This window comes from Ornithorhynchus anatinus, chromosome 14 (assembly GCF_004115215.2).
Source record: "Ornithorhynchus anatinus isolate Pmale09 chromosome 14, mOrnAna1.pri.v4, whole genome shotgun sequence".
In the NCBI taxonomy this organism is placed as follows: domain Eukaryota; kingdom Metazoa; phylum Chordata; class Mammalia; order Monotremata; family Ornithorhynchidae; genus Ornithorhynchus; species Ornithorhynchus anatinus.
The window spans coordinates 21,647,448-21,672,161 of NC_041741.1; the positions used below are offsets into that span (position 1 = coordinate 21,647,448).

At 41.5% G+C, this 24,714-nt stretch overlaps 1 protein-coding gene and 1 non-coding gene across 2 annotated transcripts in view; both read right to left on the reverse strand.

Moving 5' to 3' along the window:
• Positions 1–24,714, reverse strand: part of KCNC2 (potassium voltage-gated channel subfamily C member 2) — a 212,091-nt gene that overhangs the window by 104,203 nt on the left and 83,174 nt on the right.
• On the reverse strand, positions 7,249–7,386 carry LOC114816859. Its single transcript, XR_003764664.1, has one exon. It is a non-coding gene; the product is annotated as a small nucleolar RNA SNORA7 (small nucleolar RNA).

Sequence of the window (24,714 nt, forward strand, 5' to 3'; positions counted from 1 at the left end):
TGGTTTCTCCAAAGTAAGTGCTCAATAAATACCACTGATTGATTGATTGATTAATTGGTTTCTCCAGGCAAGATCTGATGGGTGGGAAAATCTGCCAGTTGACTCCCCCAGAATGGTGGGTACAGTGGCATTCAGCACCTTGCTTCCCATGACAACAGATCAATTATATTTATCAATCATAGTTATTGAGTGCTTACTGTGTGCACAGCACTGCACTAAATGCTCTGAAGAGTACAAAATAACAGAATTGGGAGACATATTCTCTGCCCTTGATAAGTTTACTATTTAGACCAGATGCTTGCTTCCCAGGTCTCCTGACTAAAGTCCTGTGCTCTTTCCACATCAAAAGCAAAAACTCTGGGAATAGGGATATCAGAAACTGTGGGAGGTGGAGGAGGGTTGGGGGAAGAAGATCACTGGAGTTTAAGGTAGAAGGAAGAGAACCTGGTGGAGTTACAGTATCTTTTGAAGTCTGATGATAAACTGCAAACAAATGGGAGGGTAAGCAGAAAACTTACTCCAGCCCCTGCCCGAGGGTTGAAGCCTTTGTTAGGCCTAGCCATGTAATGAATCCCACATTAAAAAAAAAACTGTGACTTTCATCCTTCTGGGAGCAAGATGGAGGGAGACATTCATTCAATTATATTTACTGAGAACTTACTATGTGCAAAGCACTGCAGTCGAGACCCAGGCATTCAGCTCCAAGAAAACTGGGGGCAAGTGGATGGGAAAGGGAGTGGGGAAAGGGACAGTCTTACCCAAGGGGGAAGCCCAAGAGAGCTTTCCTGGCAGTAATAATAATGTTGGTATTTGTTAAGCACTTACTATGTGCAGAGCACTGTTCTAAGCGCTGGGGTAGACTTCTCCTGTTTGACGATGAATCCCTTTGAAAAACCAGGCAGGACACTGATCCACACTTTTTTCTCCCCCAACCCCGCCCCTCTTTGCTAGTAGTGCTGAAACCTATCGATCTTTAGGGAATTCTCCAAACACTGTCAACATTACCATAATCAGCACTGCGATGTTACTGATATCCGTTAAATGCTTACTCTATTCCAAGCACGGTACTATGTGCTGGGAGAGATACAAGATAATTAGCCCAGACACACTTATTATTTCTCACCAGGCCTTTTACTAAAAAGTCTCCATGTTGATGGATTTGAAATTTAATTCCTTTCTGTGCCTCTGAAGATAAGAAGACTAGTGAAAAGTCAAAAGGGGGGAAAATGTAGAAGAAATAATGTAGATCCATGGACAATCATGGTTGGATAAGCCATAACGCCAGTTGCATTTGCAGGAAATATCAGTTCTCAGAAGCTACATCAGACAATCAGTGTCACTGTATTTTAAGCAAATACAGGGAATAAAGAATGTATAACTGCTTGCTCAGGCGGATAAAAACAAAAATGATTTTGAGCATCTTGGATAATTTGATAAATATAATACAATTTTAAGGGGCATATTCAGTGACTATTTCCTAGAGAAACTGTCACTGAATGATGCCCATTCACAATTGGCTTGGCCTAATTTTTCTAGATATAAGATTAATTTGCATGGCTTCAGTGAATATTTAACACCCAATGTTTAACCCCAGTGGCAACACACACACCAACTTTAAGAACCAACAAATGAATTCTCTCTAGCAATAATGTGCACTAGTAAGCCACAGGTCTCAGTTGGCCCTCAGAGGTATTGAATATGGTCTGGTGGAAGGAGTATTAGCCTGGGTGTCAGGAGACTTGGGTTCTAATCCCAGTTTCACCATAGAGAAGCAGCGTGGCTCAGTGGAAAGAGCACGGGCTTTGGAGTCAGAGGTCATGGGTTCGAATCCATGCTCGGCCGCATGTCAGCTGTGTGACTTTGGGCAAGTCACTTAACTTCTCGGTGCCTCAGTTACCTCATCTGTAAAATGGGGATTAAGACTGTGAGCCCCACGTGGGACAACCTGATTCCCCTGTGTCTACCCCAGCGCTTAGAACAGTGCTCGGCACATAGTAAGCGCTTAACAAATACCAACATTATTATTATTATTACTGCCTGCTGTGTGACCTGGGGGCAAGTCACTTAAGTTATATTCCTCTGCTGTAAAATGGGGATTCAATACCTACTCTTCCTCCTGTGACTGTCCATGTTCCAACATGGGTTGTGTCTGATCTGGTTGTATTGTACCTACCCCAGGGCTTATTAAGGTGTTTGGCATATAGCCACCGTTTAGCAAATACAATTCAATACCATATGAAAAATACTGCTCCAGAGGCTCCTATCGGATTTGAAAATGAAACTTTAAAAATTCCTACCTATTCTTGGAAATGATAATGGCAATCATATGGAACATGATTTAATAGGAGGCCAAATTTTCTTCATCCCTTCTATGAATTCTCATGACCTACCACAGAGCCATCCTACCCAGATGCCAAGCTAACTGGGACCTTCTCTCGCAGCTGTGGAGTGGGAATAAATTCAAACTTGAGGCTAGAGGGATGGCACACCTGAAGTGACAGAGCACATTTCTTGCTATTATCCATACAAGCATAACTAAATAGATGCTGGGAGAGGAACAAAAGCACAAGTAAAGTAGCACATTAACATGTAGAAAGGAGAGGCCCAAGATACTGTTCGCATCAATATCCTGACTCCACCTGTTGCTCAGGACACATTTACTCATGTGGTCAGAAGTTATCAAAAGATGCTCAATTGCCTCTCCCTCTAGACTGGAAATTCCTTGAGGGAAAAGATTGGGTCTAGCAACTCTATGGAGTTATAATTTCCCAAGTGTTTACTACAGTGCTCTGCACACATTAAGCACTGGATAAATACCACTGATTGATTGAAATGGACATACTATCAAACCATACAATCAATGACAAAAAAATGCCCTGTCACAGCCCTGTATCAGAAGAGGGCATGGCCCAAGAGCAAGTTGCCCTTATTGAAAGTGACTTGGCCCCACAAAAGATCAGGCCTACTCTGCACCACATTGGCTGTAGCCAATTTTCCACCTCTCTTAGTATTGGGTAAACTATAGGATGAAAAGTCAGAAACAATAAGTGACTTTTGTGGCTTTATTAGTGCTAAATTGAAAGGGAAATATTGAGTAACCACAAATCCTCTTGATTTTTTTGTGTGGCTACCCAACAATTATAATTCCCAAATTAATTTATTACAGGATATGGGTAATATTTTACCAATGTCAAAAATATTACACCTAAAATTTAAATATTATTTCTCTTTATCTGAACACTCCTCTTATGCTTTAAGACAAAACTAATTATTCAGAAGCAGACAAATATATAGATAATAGAAATTATTTAAAAGCAATTCCATTTAGCTTGGCAGTAAGTGGATTAAAAATACAGCACCGGTCCGGGAGTCAGAAAGTCATGGGTTCTAATCCCAGCTCTGCCACTTGTCTGCTGTGTGATGTTGGGCAAGTCACTTCATTCCTCTATGCCTCAGTTCTCTCATCTGTAAAATGGGGATTGAGACTATGAGCCCCACCTGAAGCAGGGACTGTGTCTAATCTGATTTTCTTGTATCCACCTCAGCACTTAGTACAGTGCCTGGCACATAGTAAGTGCTTAACAAATACTATGATAATAATAATAATGATAATAATATGATTATCATTATCACAATGAAGACACAATATAATGGAAATGAAAAGAATATCAATTTCATATAAGGGCAAGGGATTTTGAAAATGAAATTCTGTAAGTAACACAGTGATTACATATAAACAAGAAGCAATATGTTGCAAGAAATATCACCATCTTTTATAAACGCTTTGATAAAAATCAGGTTCAATTTAGATATATCAAAATCTTAATAGTTTGGAAAACAGATTCTAATTCAGGTAAATGGTTTACTTAACATACAAAAGAAAATATGAAATTGAAATTTATATTATTGAATTTAGTTAAGTACTGTACAGTTAAGTTTCTGAAAGGCCATTTCCAGGAATCTCAGAACACAGTTATATGAAATGTCACAAATATTCACTGAGAAAAGCCTACAACACCAGAAATGGTATAGATAATTTGAAGAGTTTGGTAGGCAGAGGACATGAAAGCTAAATTAGATTGCATTTGTATTTTTAACAATTATTTCAAAAAGATTAATAACCAAAAATTAGACAATAACAATACCAATTAAACTCTTCTGACCTAAACTAATGCAATTCCCAGAATGCCTTCTCTGTTATTTCAACGATTTATCTTAGCAATTGAAAAATATAGGGGAAGCATGGACTGATATTTCCTACAGACTATTCCTGAGTAATTAAATTTTCATTCTTCATTACAGAAAATGAGTCATAAAAATAAGTTTCAAAAGAAAGGAACCTGTGTGGGGAAATCTATAAATGGAAAAAGAAGAAAAGGACTCACGGATATGATTTTTTTTTTACACAGTGCTCAAAGTAGCAGAGTTGGGAGAAGTAAATTTCCCTTTGACACCTATTTAAATACATCACTTTCTGGGCACTGTGAATGGCTGAAGGCAGGGACAGTTTCCAAATCAAATGCATTTTTCAGTTATTACTAACATTATTCAGTCGATCAGCCAATCACATTTATTGAGCATGCACTATGTGCAAAGCACTGTACTAGGCATTTGGGATAGTATAATGCAACTATAAACAGACACATTCCCTGCCCACAATGAACTTACACTCTAGAGGGGGAGACAGACTATAATATAAATAAATTACAGATATGTACATAAGAACTGTGGGGCTGGGAGGGAGGATGAATGAAGGGAGAAAGTCAGGGCAACACAGAAGGGAATGAGAGAAGAGGAAAGGAGGGCTTCGTCAGGGAAGGCCTACTGGAGGAGAAGTGCCTTCAATAAGGCTTTGAAGTGGGGGAAGAGTGGTCATCTGTCGGATATGAAAAAGGAGGACATTCCAGACCAGAGGCAGGATGTAGGCAAAAGGTCTGCAGCAAGATAGAGAAGAAAAAGGTACTGTGAGAAGGTTGGCATTAGAGGAGTCAAGTGTGTGGGATGGAATGCAATAGGTGAGTAGTGAGGTGAGGTAGGAAGAGGCAAGACTATCAAGTACTTTAAAGGTGATGGTAAGGAGTTTCTGTCTGTTGCTAAGGTGGATGGGCAACCACTAGAGGTTCTTGAGGGCAACAGAGTGAAGTATGGACTGAAGTGGGGAGAGAGAGGAGGTTAGAAAGTCAGCAAGAAGGCTGATACAGTAATCAAGGTAGGATAAGTGCTTGGATTAATGTGGTAGTTATTTGGATGGGAAGGATAGAGTGGATTTTAGTGATTTTGTGAAGATCAAACAGACAGTATTTAGAGACAGATTGAATATGTGGGTTGAATGAGAGAGAGGAGTCAAGGGTAACACCATTTACGGGCTTATGAGAAAGGGCTGATGAAAATCAGAGATGGGAAAGTCATGGGAAGGACAGGGTTTGGGTGGGAAAATAGGGAGTTCTGTTTAAAACTTGTTCTGTTTTAGACTTGTTAGGTTGAGGAGATGGCAAGGCATCCAAGTAGATATGTCTTGAAGGAAATAAGTCCGCATAGAAGGATAGAGATGAGGGCTGCAGATATTGTTTTGGGTATCAAAAGAAGCAGCGTGACTCAGTGGAAAGGGTTCGGGCTTGGGAGTCAGAGGTCATGGGTTCCAATCCCAGCTCCGCCACTTGGCAGCTGTGTGACTTTGGGCAAGTCACTTAACTTCTCTGTGCCTCGGTTACCTCATCTGTAAAATGGGGATGAAAACTGTGAGCCCCACTTGGGACAACCTGATCACCTTGTATCCCCCAGCGCTTAGAATAGTGCTTTGCACATAGTAAGCGCTTAACAAATACCACAATTATTATTTTATCATCTGCATAGAGGTCATAGTTGAAGCCATGTGATCAAATGAGTTCTCCAAGGGAGTGTGTATAGATGGAATATAGAGGGAGACCCAGAACTGAACCTTGAGGGAAACCCACAGTTAAGGGGTGAGAGGCAGAGGAGGAACTCATGATAGAGACTGAAAATGAATGGCCAGAGATATAGAAGAAGAACCAGATGAGGACAGTGTCAATGAAGCTGAGGTTGGATAATGTTTCCAGGAGACGGGGATGGTAATTATGATAATAATATTACCAAATCTTATCACGACTGGTAATAAATGTGGTAATAAATTTGTTAAACTCTGGAGGAGATACAGTTAGATCAGACACAATCCCACATGTGGCTCAATATCTAAGTTGGAGGGAAGACAAGTATTGTATCTGCATTTTATAGATGAGTTAACCGAGGCCCAGAGAAGTAAAGCGATTAGATGGGTGGTACGGCTGGGGAGTAAGTGGCAGAGCTAAGATTCGTATCCAAGGTTTATGACTCCCAGACCCATGCTTTTTCCACTAGGCTGCGCTGTTTCTCTATTGAAGAACTGGTAAAATAGGGAAAAATTGAGAGAGAGAGACAGAAATAAAGTGGGTGTCATTGAGAAATAGATGGAGGCAGAGAGAGAATGAACACGAATCCAAATTGCCTACAAGATGATCAGGGCTCACTAAGGATAAATATGATTTTTATACTTTCTCAAAGTATGGTTTCATTTATTTCTAAAATTGCTTCCTCCAGACTGTAAGCTCCCTGTGGGCAGGGAACATGTCTACCAATTCTGTTGTATTGTACTCTCCCAAATGCTTAGTACAGTGCTCTGTACACAGTAAGGATTCGATGAATACTATTAATGGTGATGATGAGAAAATTTAATTGTCTTTTGTCTTAAGACATTCTTTGTACTATGTTCCCTACAAAGGTTTTACGTAAAAAGAACAGCTTCTTCATTTGTTACAGTGCATCAGGCTGGTCCATCTGTAGGAAATGATTTCTAGTTCTCCACTGAGAAGCAGCATTGCCTAAGGTTTGGTTTAACAGTATCATTCAATCAGTCAATAGTATTTACTGAGTACTTACCTTGTGCAAAACACCATACTGAGCACTTGAGAAAGTACAATAGAGTTAATAGAAGTGAACCATGGAATTTATAATCTAGTGGAGAATACAGACACTAAAATAAATTACTTGTCTTGCCTTATGCCGTTGAGTTGTTTCCAACCCATAGCGACACCACAGACACATCTCTCCCAGAACGCCACACTCTCCATCTGCAATCACTCTGTTGGTGTATCCATAGAGTTTTCTTGGTAAAAATACGGAAGTGGTTTTCCAGTGCCGCCTTCTGCGCAGACTCTCTCCCATGCTGCTCCTGCCCAGCATGGGTGAGTTTTGACTTGTAGCAGATTGCCTTCCACTCACTAGCCCCTGGCCAAGCTAGGAATGGAATGGGTGGGCCACTGCTTGATTCTCCCTCCCAAAGCCGAGACTGGCAGAGTACTGGAAACTCTCCAGGTGTGACCCTGAGAAGGGCAAAATAAATTGTACATTGGGAGAAACAAAGGAGTATACATTCCTTTATGTTTCTTCTGTCCTTTTTGCTTAGTCTTTCCAAAATTTAGCTCTCTGTACAGTAACTGTTTGGATAACTAGTCTTTCCACATGTTCCTCCCCTCTCCCCACCCCCTGTCCCCCAGGGCAGTTATGATGGAGTGAGCATAGCTTCGGGGTTAACAGGCTAGCTTGGTTCCATGACTTTGTTGACTTATCTCTTCTGGCCACTTGACCAAGAGTCAAGTGATGAAACTGCTCAAGGAGTCATATGTGGCATCTGAGAGAAATCTAGGCCCCTCAGTTGTAGAGGAGGTTGGTCAGCATTAAAGTTTTCCCGCTCTATAGTTTGGAATGGAGCTTAATACCACTCTGCCATCAAACTCTTGTTTGTGCTGGTAATGTATTTATTTGTATTGATGTGTGCTCCCCCCCCCCCCCCCCCCCCCCCGGCCCGTTCTAGATTGTAAGCTCATTGTGGGCAGGGAATGTCACTGTTTACTGTTGTATTGTACTTTTCCAAGCACTTAGTACAGTCCTCTGCAAACATTAAGCACTCAATAAATACAAATGAATGAATGAATTCCTACTTCCTTGTCATCATACATCATTAATCATTCTGATGCAGATGGAAGCTGGGAAAACCCCTGGTTTAGAGGATATATATTGTAGGTATCACTCTATAATGTTATTCATTGAGTCCTTACTATGTGTAGAGCACTGTAATAAGTGCTTGGAAGAGTACAATTCAACAGAGTTGGCAGACACATTCCCTGCCCATAACAATCCTACAATCTTGAGCTCCCAGGCATGTTACTTTATTATGCTAATTTTAATGGCCCTTTAAAATTGGCTATTTATCCTGCTACCAAGGCAGATAGTTTCTTCTTGGGTGACACCCTGACTGATATATGCTGGTGGGGTTGCCAGGAAGATTCCAGAACCCCGACCAGCAGTATGGCATAGTGGATACAGCACAGGCCTATGGGTCAGAAGATCATGGGTTCTAATCCTGGTTCTGCAATGTGTCTGCTGTGTGACCTTGGGCAAATCAGTTAACTTCTCTGGGCTTCAGTTACCTCATCTGTAAAATGGGGATTGAGACTGCAAGCCCCATGTGGAACTGGAACTGCATCGAACCCAATTTGCTAGTAAAAGTAATGACAATAATAATCATGGCATTTGTTAAGTGCTTACTATATGCTGGGAACTGAGCCCCATGAGGGACAGGGACTGCATCCAACTCAATTTGCTTCTGTCCACCCCAGTGTGTAATACAGTGCCAGGCACATAGTAAGGGCTTAACAAATACCACAATCATTATTATTATTATTAATAAGTGCTGGGGTAGATACAAGCAAATCAGGTTGGACACAGTCCCTGTCCCATGTGGGGCTGGAGTTTCAATGCCCATTTTACAAATGAGGGTACTGAGGCTCAGAGAAGTGAAGTGACTTGTCCAAGGTCACAGAGCAGACAAGTGGCAGAGCCAGAATTTGAACTCATAACCTTCTGACTCCCAGGCCTATGCTCTATCCAATGCGCCATGCTACTTCTCAGGCAGTATCCACCCTGGTGCTTAGTACAGTGCTTGGCACATAGTAAGTGCTTAACAAACCACAATTATTATTACTATTATATGGGAAGAGTGGGGTGCCTCAGTGTTCCTGAGCTGGGGGCAAGCAGTTTCAGTGGATAATACTGGATCTGGGCTGTAGGAGGGCATGAGGGCAGGAGTACCCAACAGGCTGAGAGCTCAGGCTCTCACAGCAAAGGTAGGACAAGTTGCCCTGGAGCTGGGATGTGGATGAGAGAAAGGGTGGGGACGTGTACCCTACTGATAGTTCAGGATGCCACAGGGCTGGCATATCCTCCCCCATCCTCTTGGAGATCAAAACCCTTATTCCTGCCCACTTTCACCCCTTTCTCCACACCGGAGAGTCAGAGTCCAGGCATGTTCTGGAGTCAGGTGACAAAGGGAGTTAGGCCCAACCCTCCTTGGTCCAACCCTCCTTCCCTTCCCACTCTGCAGCTCTCAGTCCCTCAACGGCAGGACCCCAGGCTCTGCCCCCCTGCACTCTGGAGTCCAGTGGGGGTGTGGCCCTAGTTGTTTGCTTCTGCCCAGTGCTCAAGCCCCAAACCCCAGCCACATAGTAGTGGGGAACCCAGGAACAGTGTGGAACCCAGGAACAGTGGATGGTGATTACAACAACCACTGATTAGCTGAGGGAACTGACTGACGGCTTAGCATCTGGTGGAAGGACATGAAGGATTTGTACCAGCGTGACTGTCTTGGGGGAGAATTAGGTCAAAAACTTAAAGACAAAAACTATAAAGGGTCATTTTGAAGGCAAGATGTTTTCAGCACCTGGAACTACTGATTTTCTGGGACCTCCTGGGAGGGAGTGGGAATGACCGTGTGTGGACTGGAATGATTTGCGGTTTTCTATGATACGCTCCTCTGAGAAGTGGTGGCATGCATCACCGCAGAAAACTGCCTGATCACAGAACAAGAGGAGACTTCCTTCCTTTCTTCCTTCCTCCCTCCTTCCTTCCTTTTCATCTAGTAGTTGTGTAAGTGCCTACTCTGTGTAAGGAACAGTGCTAAGTTCTGGGGAAAGGAATAATGATGATAATTCAGATACTGACCCTGGGTCACAGACAACTCGCAGTTTAAATATTAGCAGGGAGAAGGAGAAGTGGCTAGGAAAAATGGAAATGATAAATCAGAAAAACAACATAAGAAATCATGAATAATGAATACAATGAGAGCTGCAGAATACTAAAGCTAAAGGAGCAGTTTTCAGGCTTTTAACCATCTGATTAGATGGAGAGGCTTGGTTATAGCTGATATCATGTCTGAATAAATGTTCTCGTCTTTTCCACAGAGCTCAGCAATGTCCTGCCCATTGTAAGCTCTGAATAAATGTCAAAGCAAGCAAGCAAATGCCGATAAAAGTTACACATGAATGAAGCAGAAGCAAGAGAATTTAAACACCCTAGGTACTTGGATTCTATCTGGAGACTGTCTCAGAGGATCCATGTAAAACCTTAAATAAATTAGCACAAGCTACAACTCATCAGTCCCAGTTTACTGAACTTAAGGCCTAATACCAATTTCTTCCTAAGAAATGTTATATATGTCACTTTTGCTGATTTGTGATCACCTCATACCATATTCATCCAGATTAGAATTCTGTAAAATGGGCAGAAAATACTTGAGGGTATAATGCAATGTCTTTCATTTGACAAATTTAAAGTGCTCTGCAAATTTGGTACTAACTCACTGATATTCACAACCATCTTTCTCAATTTTCTCAAGGAGGGATTGCAATTCAAAGAAGGGATTTGTTTAATGTTTCATAGAACTTCAGTGGGATTACTAGAATTCAAACCCCTGATCTTGATCCACTATATCTGACTAATCAAAATGCTCTCAATTCCTAGCACACGATTCCTAGCACTCAGTAGGCCCTGTCCTCTCTCCTACTCTTTTCTGTTTTTCTTGTTTACTTAGCCCCTTTTCCATTCTCCCACTTCTCCTTTTATTTCTTGCTCCACTTCAACTCTCTCCTTGTTCTCTTTGCTCCCCTATTTCCCTTTCTTTCTATTCTCCTTCCCTCCCGCTCACTGAAGCAGCATGGCCTAATGGGTAGAGTACGGTCCTGGAGTCAGAAGGACTTGGGTTCTAATCCCAGCTCTGCCAACTGTCTGCTGTATGATCTTGGGCAAGTCATTTAACTTCTCTGGACCCCAGTTACCTTATCCTTAAAATGGGGATTAAGAGTGTGAGCCCCATGTGGGACTGGGCCTGTGTCCAACCAGATTAATGTGTATCTACCCCAGAGTTTAGAACAGTGCTTGGCCCATAGTAAATGCACAACAAGTTCCATTATTCTTATTGTTTCCCCTACTTTTTCCAAACCTTCTTACTTGTCCAGTTCCCCTCCTCCTTTCCCTTCTTTCCACCCCTTCTTGCTCTCCTTTATTTTCTCCTCACCTTTCCTCTATCCCAAGACTCTGCATCTTTAACACACAAGATTCCCTGCAACAGCAGGACTGTGGTTAAATCCTCTTTTTTCACATATGTATCACACTATGAACTCTTATTTCCAGACCCTAATGTTACTAGATTAGGAGATTTAAAGATTTAATTTTAAGCAGAATGAGACACGTGGAGACTACATAGTCTCCATGGTAGACTGCAAAGTCTACATAGGTGGATAAAATAAAATCCCCCAAAGAAATTCTGAATTCAACCTAAAACTATGATTTAGATTAAGACAATTTACTAAACTGTCAACTGTAGATTAAACTGGGGACCAATTAGTAAAATCTGTCAATTTCCACCCACTGTCCCTGCTTCAGCATTAGTTCAAATATGCTACGGCAGTTTGGGTTATTTTCCCTAAGTGTTGAAACATCCTTAAACAGGGTCATTTTTTCATTTAGTTATTTTTACTGGTTATCTGGAAACAGTCTTTGCGACAAGAACACAAGGTCTATACGGGAAGCAGTGTGGCTCAGTGGAAAGAGCTTGGGCTTTGGAGTCAGAAGTCATGGGTTCGACTCCCAGCTCTGCCACTTGTCAGCTGCGTGACGGTGGGCAAGTCACTTAACTTCTTTGTGCCTCAGTTACCTCATCTGTAAAATGGGGATTAACTGTGAGCCTCACATGGGACAACCTGTTGACCCTGTATCTCCCCCATCGCTTAGAACAGTACTCTGCACATAGTAAGCGCTTAACAAATGCCAACATTATTATTATTATACAAGTTTTTAGCCACAAAAGCTCCTTTTTTTATGGTGGTTTTAAAGTGATTATTCAATAGTATTTATTGAGCGCTTACTATGTGCAGAGCACTGTACTAAGCGCTTGGAATGAACAAGTCAGCAACAGATAGAGACAGTCCCTGCCATTTGACGGGCTTACAGTCTAATCGGGGGAGACGGACAGACAAGAACAATGGCAATAAATAGAGTCAAGGGGAAGAACATCTCATAAAAACAATGGCAACTAAATAGAATCAAGGCGATGTACATTACTATGTGTTAAGCATTGTTCTAAGTGCTGGGGAAGACAAGTTAATCAGGCCAAGTACAGTGACTGTCCTACCTGGGCCTCACAATCTAAGTAGTAGGGAGAACAGGAACTGAATCCCCATTTGAGTTGAGCTCAGTTGAGCTCAGTTGAGGAAACAGAGGCACAGAGATATTAAGTGATTTGCCCAAGATTACACACCCAGCAAATGGTGGAATTGGGATTAGAACCCAGGTTCTCTGGCTCCTGGACCCGTGCTTTATCCACTAGGTTCTGCTGCTTCTCCCTTGTGGGCAGGGAATGAGACTATCAACTGTGTTGTACTGAACTCTCCCAAGTGTTTAGTAAAGTGCTCAGCACACATTAAGCTCTCAATAAACACCACTGATTGACTGAACTAGAATCAACCATTTCTGCTGATGGATGTCTAAAGGATAGATAGGCAGAAGTGACAGATAATATTCCCCTAATGGATCCATAAGACATTATTTAAATATAAATCTGTATAATCAAGATTCTGGGAAGATTACAGGGGACATCAGTAAAAGAAAGGGAAATGGTCTGATCTGATGTATGTGTTTTACTTGAAAAGTCAAGAAATTCTTAACAAGGAACCAAATTAATAAAGATTAAAGAACCCTGACATCCATACAAAATAGTGTTTTAACCAAAAAGGAAGTTCTTCCCATCTACAAATATTGTGGTATAATCTTGGAATCAGTTCCTGAACAAGAACTCCCCTCAGAATGAAAGTAAAGACACAGAAATATAGCATCCACTAGCTTAGACTTCCATTAAGTCGTGGGAGTCGTGGGATCAAAGGAGGGTTTGTTTATGGAAAAGGAAACATAAGCATGTTTAAAAGCAGTGGGAAAGAAGCCACTGGGGAGTGAACAGATGAAGATGGTGGTCAGAGAAGGAAGAAGGGAGAGGGCAAGTGCTTTGATATGGTGCAAAGGGTTGGGGTGAGAAGCACAGGTGGAGGAGGTAGATTTTGAGAGGAGGCAGAAGATCTCCTCTTGAGATACTGCTGGGAAAGATGGGAGAATTGAAGTACAGGCAAGAGGAAGGAAAGATTGGAGAGGAGTAGAAGAGATTTCAAGGAGATCATGGCTGGTGGTATCAATTTTCTCAATAAAGTACATGGCCAGGTCATTAGAGGCAAGAGAGGGGGAAAGGGAGCAAGGGGTTTGAGGAAGGAGTTAAATGTCTGAAACAACTGGCAAAGGCAATGGGCAAGGGAGTAAATAGGAAGAAGAAATAATATTGGTGGGCAGTTAATAAGATAACATAATAATGCACAGATAATAAGGGCATTTATTAAGCTTTTGTTAGCTGAGCACTGGAGTAGATACCAGACAAAATCAGAAACTGACTCTCTTCTGCACAGGGGTCACAATCTATTAAAGATATTTTTAGATTGTTAGCCCATACGGGACAGAGACTGTGTGTGATCAAATTTACCCTAGCACTTAAGACATCAAGCAATTAATCAACTGTATTTATGGAGTGTTTACTGTGCTAAGGGTTCTCTACTAAGCACTTGGAAGAGTACAATATAACAGATTTGGCAGACATACTCTTTGCCCACAAGGAGTTGGCCGAATTGTACATTCCAAGCGCTTAGTACAGTGCTCTGCACATAATAAGCACTCAATAAATACTATTGAATGAATGAAGGAAAGTGAAGATACTGCTGGTCTGTTGGATATGAAGGGAGAGGGTGTTGCAGGTCAGAAGTAGGACTTGAGCAAGGGGTTGGTGATAAGGCAGATGAGATCAAGGTACAGTGGGCATTTGAGGAGTGAAGTGAATGTGCTGAGTTGTAGCAGGAGATGAGTGAGGTAAGATAGGGAGGGGCAATGTGATTAAGTGCTTTAGGGCCAATGGTAAGGAGGAGTGGGAAAACATGGACTTCACTTTCTTTAGAAAAACAGTCCAGGCAGCATAGTGAAGTATGGACTGGAATGGGGACAGGCAGAGTTAGGGAGGTCAGCAACCAGGCTGATGCAGGAGTCAAGAGGGGATATGCTAAGTGTTTGGATCGACATGACAGCAGTTTGGATGGGAAGGAAAGGTCAGATTTTAGTGATGTTGCGATGGTAGACGCAACAGGATTTGGTGACATTGGATGTGTGGGTTGAATGAGACAGATGCATTGAGGATATTGCCAAGGTTGTGGACTTGTGCTGTCTACAATGATGGGAAAGGGGAAAGGTCAGGGTTTGGATGGGAAGATAAGGAGTTCTGTTTAAAATTGTTAAAGTTTGAAAGTGTCAGCAGGACATCCAAGTAGAAATGTCCTGAAGGCAGGAGGAAATAGACTACAAAGGAGAGAGATCAAGGCTGGAGATGTAGAAATGCACAGTGATACTAGTTGAAGCCATGAGAGCAAATGAGTTCTCCAAGAAAAGGGGTACAGATGGAGAACACAGAGACAACTCAGAACGATGATTGAGGAATGCTCTCTGCTAAAGGACGGGAGGCAGAGGAGGAGCATGGTGAGCAACCAGAAAATCAGGAGGAGAACCAGGAGAGGACAGCATCAGCGAAACCAAGGTTGGAAAATGTTTCCAGGAGAAGTAGCTGGTCCACAGTGTCTATGGCAGCTGAGAAGTTGAGGGGGATGAGGATGGAGTAGAAGCCATCAAATTTGGCAACAAAATCACTGGAGACCTTTAGGAGGTTAGGTGCTATGGAGTGAAGTTGGCGGAAGCCAGGTTGGAGGGGGTGAAGGAGAGAATTAGAGGATGGGAAATGGAAGCAGCAGGTGTGGACAAGGGAGAGGGAGCCATAAATGGAGGGAGCCATGGAGTCTAGGGAGGGGATTTTTTTAGGATAAGGGATACTAGATACTATAATTACTAAAGATAAAAGAGAGGGAAAAAAACCAAAAAAAAGCCAATATTAGCTTTTGGAAAGAGCACAGACCCAAGAGTCAAAAGACCTGGGTTCTAATCATAGTTCTGCTAGTTGCCTGCTGGGTGATCTGGGACTAGTCACTTAACATCGCTGTGCCTCAGTTTCTTCATCTACCAAATGGGGACTCAATTCTCAATACAATTATATTTATTGAGTGCTTACTCTGTGCAGAGCACTGTACTAAGCACTTGGGAGAGTACAATATAACAATATAACACATTCCCCACCCACAATAAGCTTACAGTCTAGAGAGGGAGACAACATTAATATAAATAAATTACAGATATGTGTATAAGTGCTGTGGGGCTGGGATCAGGGATGAATAAAAGGAGCAAGTCAGAGCAATGCAGAAAGGACTGGGAGAAAAAGAAAGGAGGGCTTAGTCAGGGAATGCCTCTTGGAGAAGAAGTGCCTTCAATAAAGCTTTGAGGTAAGGGAGAGTGATCATTTGTCAGATATGAAAAGGGAGGGCATTCCAGGCCTGAGACAGGACATGGGTGAAAGGTCCGTGGCTAGATAGATGAGCTCGAGGGTACAGTGAAAAGGTTAGCATTAGAGGAGCCAAGTGTGAGGGCTGAGTTGTAGTAATAATAACAATAATGTTGGTATTTGTTAAGTGCTTACTGTGTGCAGAGCACTAAGCGCTGGAGTAGATACAGGGTAATCAGGTTGTCCCACGTGAGGCTCACAGTTAATCTGCATTTTACAGATGAGGTAACTGAGGCACAGAGAAGTTAAGTGACTTGCCCACAGTCACACAGCTGACAAGTGGTGGAGCCGTGAGGGGAAGGAGGAGGAGGCAAGGTAATTGAATGCCTTAAAGATGATGGTAAGTAGTTTCCATTTGATATGGAGGTGGTTGGGTAACCACTGGAAATTCTTGAAGGCAGCAGAGTGAAGTGTGGATTGGAGTTGGAAGAGACAGGAGTCAGTTGGAATTGGATTAACATGGAAGCAGTTTGGATGGAGAAGAAAGGGCAGATTTTAGAGATGTCGTAAAAGACAAACTGACAGTATTTAGTGATGGATTGAATATTGGCATTGAATGTGAGAGAAAAGTCAAGGAAAATGCCAAAATTAGGGGCTTATGAGTCAGGAAGAACGTCTATACTGATGGAAAAATCAGGGAAGGACAGGGTTTCGGTGGGAAGATATGTTTTACGTATATTAGGTTTGAGGTGACAGCAGGACATCCAAGTAGATATGGCTTGAAGGCAGGAGAAAATATGAGACTGCAGAGGCAGATAGAGATCAGGGCTGGAAATGTAGATGGACAGAGATCAGGGCTGCATAGAGGTGGTAGTTGAAGCCATGTGGGAGAATGAGTTCTCCAAAGGAGTGAGTGTAAATAGAGAATAAATGAGAACCCAGAATTTAGCCTTGAGTGATTCCCACAATTAGGGGGTAGGAGGTAGAGGAGGAGTCCGCAAAAGAGGCTGAGAATGAGCAGCAGAGAAATAGGAGGAAAACCAAAAGAGGACAGTGTCTGTGAAGCTGAGGTTGGATAATGTTTCCAGTAGAAGGGAATGGTCAACAGTGTAGAAAGGAGCTGAAAGGTTGAGGAGGATTAGGATGGAGTAGAGGCCATTAGGTTCGGCAAGAAGGAGATCAATTGTGACCTCTGAGAGGGCAGTTTCTGTGGAGCGAAGGGGATGAAAGGCAGATTGGAGAAGAGATCAAGAAGAGGATTGGAGGAGAGGAACCTGAGACAGAAGGTGTAGACTTGAGAAGCAGCGTGGCTTGGTGGAAAGAGCACGGGCTTGGGATTCAGAGGTTATGGATTCTAATCCTGACTCTGCCACTTATCAACTGTGTGGCTTTGGACAAGTCACTTCACTTCTCTATACCTCAATTAGCTCATTTGTAAAATGGGGATTAAGACTGTGAGACCCATTTGATTACCTTGTATCTACCCTGGTACTTAGAACAGTGCTTGGCACATAGTAAGTGCTTAACAAATACCATCATCATTATTATTAGACAACTCATTCAAGGAGTTTGGAGAGGAATGGTAGGCAGGAGATAGGGCGAAAACTAGAGGGAGCCGTGGGGTCAATGGAGAAGTTTTTTTTTTTTTTAGGATGTTTGAAAGCAATGGGGAAGAAGCCATTGGAGATCGAACAATTGGAGAAGGCAGTCAGGGAGGGAAGTGGGGAAAGGCCAAGTGTTTGATGAGGCGCAAAGGGATGAGGTTAGATGTACGGGTAGATTTTGAGAGAAGGCAGGAAATTTTCTCTTGAGATATTGTTGGAAAAGATGGGAGAGTTGAAGAAGGGGAGGAGAGGGGAGGGACTGGGTAGGGGCAGAGGAGATTGTAGGGAGATAACGCCTGATAGTGACAATTTTCTCAATAAAGCAGTTGTCCAGGTCATCAAAGGTAAGAGATGAGGGAGGTAGGGTGAGAGGGGGTTTGAGGAGAATTAAATGTCTGGAACAACTGGGAAGGGCAATGGGCATGAGTGTCAATAAGGATGGAGAAATAATTCTGCTGGGCAGAGGAGAGGGCAGAGTTAAAGGATGCAATAAGAAACTTGAAAAGAATGAGTTTGGTGTGATATCCACATTTCCGCCAGCCACGCTTTGGTCTCATGAACAAGAGCAAAGGAGACGGACTGTGGAGGTGATCCACAGCTGTGGGTTAGTTCAACGAAGTGACCTGTTTGCCCACTCCCTTAGGCTGTGAGCCCCATATGGAATAGTGGCTGTGTCTAATCTGAATACACTGAATACTGAAGTACACGGGCTATTTATCCCAGTGTTTATTACAGTGCATGGTACAAAGTAAGTGCTTAACAAAAACCAGAGTTTTATTTTTATTGGTCTACAAAACAGAATGTTGAAGTTGAAGATAAAGATCTTGGCTATTATGGTAACCAAGCTCTTCTATGGCTATGAGATTTGGACCTAATGCAGAAGACACATCTAGCTTCCACAGCTGCTTCACTGGTTCATCCATGAACCACACTGAAAACCAAATGGAATTCCATCAGTCAATATTATTTACTGAGCACTTACTATGAGCAAAGCAATATACTAAACATGTGGGAGAGTACAATACAAAAGACATGATCCTTGCCCATAAGAAACTACAGGCTAAAGAGAGTAACTGACATTAAAATAAATTAAAAATCTATATGCACATATGTGCTATGGGGATGGGGTGAATATTAATTCCTATTAATAAGGGTGTAAGACAAGGATGCATCTTAATGACTTTCTGGTCATTCTTTATACCAAGTACTGAGAAGCCAGACTGGATGAAGATAAATGGGGAGTAAAGACTGGAGGAAGGAATATAAACAACCTTCATTATGCTGATGATACTACCCTACTAGCAGAAAGTAAAGAAAATTTGAAGGGTTTATTATTGAAAGTTAAGGAAAACAGCAAAAAGATGAGCCTACATTTGAATGTCAAGAAAACAAAGATCATGACAACTAGACACCTTTGTAGTGGATGGAGAAAAGACTGAAATAGTTGACAATTTTTCTTGCCTGGGAACAATAATCAATAAAAAAGGAACTAGTAGTCAAGAAATATGCCAAAGATTAATGCTACGAAGACTTCCTATGAAGGACCTGGAGAAAGTCACGAAACATGCTGATGTTGTTAACTGCTACAAATATTAATTACTAAGAGTCAATATTGAGTGCAGAGACAAGCTCTGCCTGGGACAAACTCATTAGCCCAGCAAGATTAACTTTAAGTGCAAAAACACAGCAGGGTGCATTACCCATTTCTAGGATCTTCCAGTCATATTTTCACATATGGATAAGATCTTACCACCAGCTATGACATCTTGGAAAGTGAAGGATAGTGTTCTCTCTATCTCTAATACATATGTATATGAATGTATATGTATATATACACAGTTGTATACATATACACACATATAGTTATATACATTTATACACATAGACACATAAACACAGTCATTTATATATGTGTGTATGTTTATATATATATATATATATATATATATATACATTTTTACATACATTTACACCTTAAAAAGGTAAATAGATTCCAGATCAGCCTAATTAAATTATAGTAAGGCAAAACCTTTTATACAGTATGTCAATAGCAGTTATCAACTGGATGACAGCTGCAGAAGAAAGGTGTCTTACAGCGTAGCAATCAGAAATTGGATGACTGTTTTAGAGCAGAACTTTGGGAAAACTGTGACACCGAGAGGAAAAAAAATAAGGGCAGCCCAAGGCACTGTAGGTAAAATATGCAGCAGTGTAGCATGGGACATTTTATATGCACACTTTACAGAAGGGACTGTCAATCACACAGTGGTCTTTTCAGGCATACCTGCACTTGCTGAAAAAATCTCAAGCCAGGAGCAACATGCTGAAACCTATAGGAGAGGATATATAGTTGCTATATGAAATTGAGCGATATTTAACAGTATCTTATATATGGGAAAAATATTCATAAATGTCTCCTAAGGTAAAATAATTGAAATTAATAGGCAGAATTTTCCCCATTATTTTGAAGTTGCTTTTCATTTCATGATTTTCAAATATTGAGTTTAGTCTTTTGCTCCAAAGCTTCATTTTCACAAAATACTGTGCTTCTCTTTCTAAATGAAAAGCACAACAAACACAAACACATTTAGCAAAGGACAGAAATTCAGAGGATTTTGAGATTTTGCTGTGACCTGAGGGAGATGGTAATCATGAGAGAAAAGTAGAAACTTCTGGAACAGTGAAACATTGAGAAACACTAACAAGAAATTGGAGAGCCAATTAGTGTTGAAGTTTTCTAGTTCAGTCTCTGATCCTCAAGCTGAGTAGCTGAGGGAAACCATCCTTTGAACTGTTCCTTTTGCCATAAAACAGGAACTGGTTCTATGAAAAATTGAATGAAAATATTTTTAGCTCTTAAAAATCAACCTAAAGAACCAGTTCATAGGAATGCTAAACCCGATTCTCTCCTCTGAAGAGACCTGGGAGAAAACCCTCTCATCTCTTCCTGACAGTTTTACATTAAAACTAGTCTTATGCCTGTGTACCAATTCTCTTGTTGACCCACTACAGTCAGGTCAGGCTTTCTCCTCCACTTTGCTTCACTAACACTGCAGTCCCCTCTGAGCCGGTTCCAGTGGATTCTGCTCTGGCCCATCCTGTTAGATCACTTGGCCCCCTACAACACTGTGGATCACCCACTTCTCTTTAGAAAGTGATCAAATCTTAGTTTTGATTACTTCTCTCCCACTAATTGTGAGTTCCTATATAGCTCTGTTCTGGGTATCTTGCTCTTCTCTCTCTGTAGTCACACTCACGGAGAGCTCAACCACTAAGTTGAACAAATCTACCCCTCTAGCCCTGACCTCTCCCCTATTAAATTCTGCATTTTCTCTTGCCTCTTGAATATTTACACTTGAATGGCCTATCGGCATTGCAGACTCAACATACCCCAAATTGAACTTCTCGTCTTTCCTCTAAAACTTTCCCCATCTCTGTTGACAACACCATGCTCCTCATGATTGAAGCCTGAAACCTTGGAAAGCAAAATGGCTTGGTGGAAAGAGCTCAGGCCTGAGATTCAGAGGACCTGGGTTTTAATCTCTGCTCTGCCATTTACCTGTTGTGTGACCTTGAACTAGTCACTTAATTCTCTGTCTCAGGTTCCTCATCTGTAAAATGGGGATTGAATACCTGTTTTCCAGTCTACTTAGACTGTGACCCCCATAAGGGACAGAGGCTGTGTCTGACTTTATTTCCTCATATCTACCACATTGCTTAATACAGTGCTGGGCAAATAGTATTTAACAAATATTATTATTATTATTATTAATGCTATTGTTGTTATTATTATTATCATAACCCTCAAATCTTCGCTTTCATTCTTTTGTCACATCAATTGTACTGACGAAACCTATCAAGCATTTTGTGGCTTTGCTGCTTCTTTTCCACCCTTATAGACAAAATCCTGGATCAAGCACTTATCACATCATAATGTCTACTCTCTCTACTTCCAGCCTCTCCCCATTTCAGTCCATACTCCACACTGCAACCCAGAACTCCTTCCTGAAATGGCTCTCAATACATGTCTCCCCAGTCTTCAAAACCCTCTAATCCAATGGTTGCCCACCTGCCTCAACATCAAGGACAGACTCTTTGACAGACATCGGCTTCAAAGCTTTCCACCAACACTTTCCAACTCATATATCAGAACCCTTCACCCAATTCTCACCTGTTCTAACTTTATGCTCCTCTCCAACCCTCTTCCTGGAAGTACCCCACTCTCAGCTTGCTCACTGCTGACCCCTTGATCAAGGTGGACATCTCTCTCCATCTTCAAAGCCTTCTTAAAACCGTACCTCAACAGACCTTCCCTGACTAATTATAAGTACTCTGAGTCTCATAAACCCTTCAACAGCCCTTCCTCAGTATTTGCGCATATATGTAGAATCAAATAAACATTCAATTTAGTTCTTCCAATTCCACATCTTGCAAATATTTCTGTCTCCTGTAAGAGTAAGGTCCTTGTGGGCAGGGATTTATGTACCTTATATTTCTGTTGTATTTTCTATGTGCAGTGTATTAGACACTACAGCTTTAGAAACTGTTAAAGAAAAGTATCCCAGTAGTGGCTTCAGTGAAACACCTAAATAGTGAGTCATAAAGGCTCTCACCTCAAAGGGTGAGAGCCTTTGCCTTGCCAGGCTCTCAGTCACAGCATTTTTGAGTGGTTTACCAGATTTGGGGTAGTGCAGCTGTTATTTCAAATAGAAAGCAGAGACTCTTCCCTCAGAAGCAGCGTGGCTTAGTGGATAGAGCACAGGCCTGGGATTCAGAAGGTCATGGGTTCTGATCATAGCTCTGTCGCATGTCTGCTGCATTTCTTGAAGTAAAAAGCCAAATATGGTTGGGATGGACAGTGGGCAAAGGAGGCAATAAGGATGAAGAATTATTGTTGCTGAGCAGAGGAGAGTGCAGAATCTAGCAGGTAAAGATGAGTTTGAGATGGATGAGGTCAGTTTCTACTACTTTTAAAATACCTGCTTTTTCTAAGAAGGGATTTTTGAATTACAGACCAAGCTAGCAGTGGATTTTAATGAATGGAAACTCAGTGTGAATATTATAGAGGATGAGTATTAATCTCTATCTTAAATAATCTCTATATTAAATAATCTCTGTATTCAGTTGTTAAAGTCATGTTTTAGTCAAGGAAGAATTAAAAGGTAAATGATGCTAGTTTAAAATGTAGCTAAAAATTAAATCCAGTTAATGTTGAAAAATATAGGCTCTTTCACTTCATTTTACAGAAAGGGTCAATTCTCCAACCACTGACAAGAGGAAAAAGGACAATAGTACTTCTAAGGAAACTATTTTTGAATACAATTGAAAATCACATTTTGGATGGCAGTACCAACACACTTTTGGGGCTTTTTTGGTGCTTAATAAAAATTAATACTAATCATTGGAATTAATAATTTAAGATTAGTAGGGAGAGGAACCAAAAAGTCATGGTGGAAATACACCCCAAAAGTCTTCAGATTGTGTGATTTCTCTACCACATCGGTCTGTAATTTATGGCTCAGAAGTCACGTTTGGCTCACAGGCCGGGGAGGGCAGGTGAGGCCTTTCAAACTGATGCCTGGAGCCTCGGCTTTAGGAGAAGCACTTATCCAACACCTAAAATGTAGATTGCCATTTGTGGTGTCAGATGGCAGGCAAGTGGCAGAGCTGTGATTAGAACCTGTCTTCTGACTCTCAGACCTATCCATTAGGCAATGCTGTTTTCCCTAACACTTTGAGTAACTCCATTTCTTTCCAGACTACCATATAGCCAAAAAAAAATGTTTATTAAGTTTATTAATAAGTTTCTTATTAGAGAGAAAATGTGGATTCGGAACCCTTTTCTATTTTCAGAAACTCCATTCTTCAGGCAGAAAAACTTCTGAAAAATAATTTCAAATTTTGTGCTGATTTTTGGCACCGGATTTCCATAGACCTAGGAAATAGTACAGGGTAACAGGAAACCTCCCCTCCCCCCGCCCACCCTCCCCAGCAAATAAAAATAGTCTCGGAGTTAAAGCAAAGTGTAATTCTATACCTTATAGTTGTATTTAGCAGAAGAGCATCTAAAAGTCTTATTTTGTCAGATAAATCAATTTTTTGATAAATAGCAGTTTTTGAAAAAATTAGTATATATCTAAGCATATATCTTTATAAAATGAACTTGTATATGATTAGCTGTGTATTTTTTAAAGCACGCAGATTACTAGTCTGGCATTAAATTCACCCCAATAGTCAAAAGTTTTAGTCATTTCTCTCTCCTAAAAATACATTTTCACACTCATGCAAAGCCCATCTACAGCTATCATATTAACTGTGAACTCAACTGCCTATTAGACACCCATGCCTTTCTAATTATGTCAAACTTCATAAACCTCAATGCCAACACATAAAGAATTTCTCTTGTTTCTTCTTCTCATCCATTTTTCTATCCTCCCACACGCTCACAGCCAGCCTTCCAATGCCCCAGAAACTTTCTGCTAATGTCTCTTTTTCACCCTGTTCCATATCCTGAACTCCATATTAGCAGGGACTTCTCTGGGTGTGCTATTAATGCACTGCCAAACCTAAGGAAATTCCAAAATTCCATACCCTCTAAGTTTTTCTCCAATGACAAGTTACTTAATAGGTTAATCACTGCACAACTTGTCAGACTCCAAGAAGCTGCCCTGGGGTGGGCATTCTTTAGAACCTACATGAAGACTTGGAGCCAATTCCATCAAGATGAGACTAAAGAATTCTGGCTGAACATGTGCTGCCAACGTCAGTTGCTGATTCATTTGAGCTGCACTTGATTGCATCCCTGCATGTGACGTTAATTTTCATTGTTGTGAAAGGAAAATGATTTTACTACTTAGAAAACAGGAGGGCTTCGGGGGAGAAGAGCTTTGAGGCTCTTCTTCACCCAGAATAAGTACCTTCCTTAGTGGTGCCTCTCCATCCTGGGCGAGTCGAGGACTGGGGCCAAGTGAGACTGGAATTCACACTGGGCTGGACAACCAACAACAGCAGTGGAATCAGCATGGTGAACTGCAGATAGCTGCAGTTGTAGTCATGGGGCTTCCCAAAGTCCCCAGGATATTGGAGATTGGAGGTTAAGACTGAAAAGGATGGTAATGGGGGATGGGCATCCAGGAAATGGATCAGAAACTTCACCACCTCTTCATCAGGCTTCAGTGACTGAGGAGAGAGTTAGCCGATGAAAGACTCCCTCTTGGTAGAAGGGAGACATGATGAAGAGAGGAGCAGAAAAAGAGTATGACAGAGAGAGAGCTGACATTTTGACCCTGTAAGTACTTACATTTCCTGTTTCAT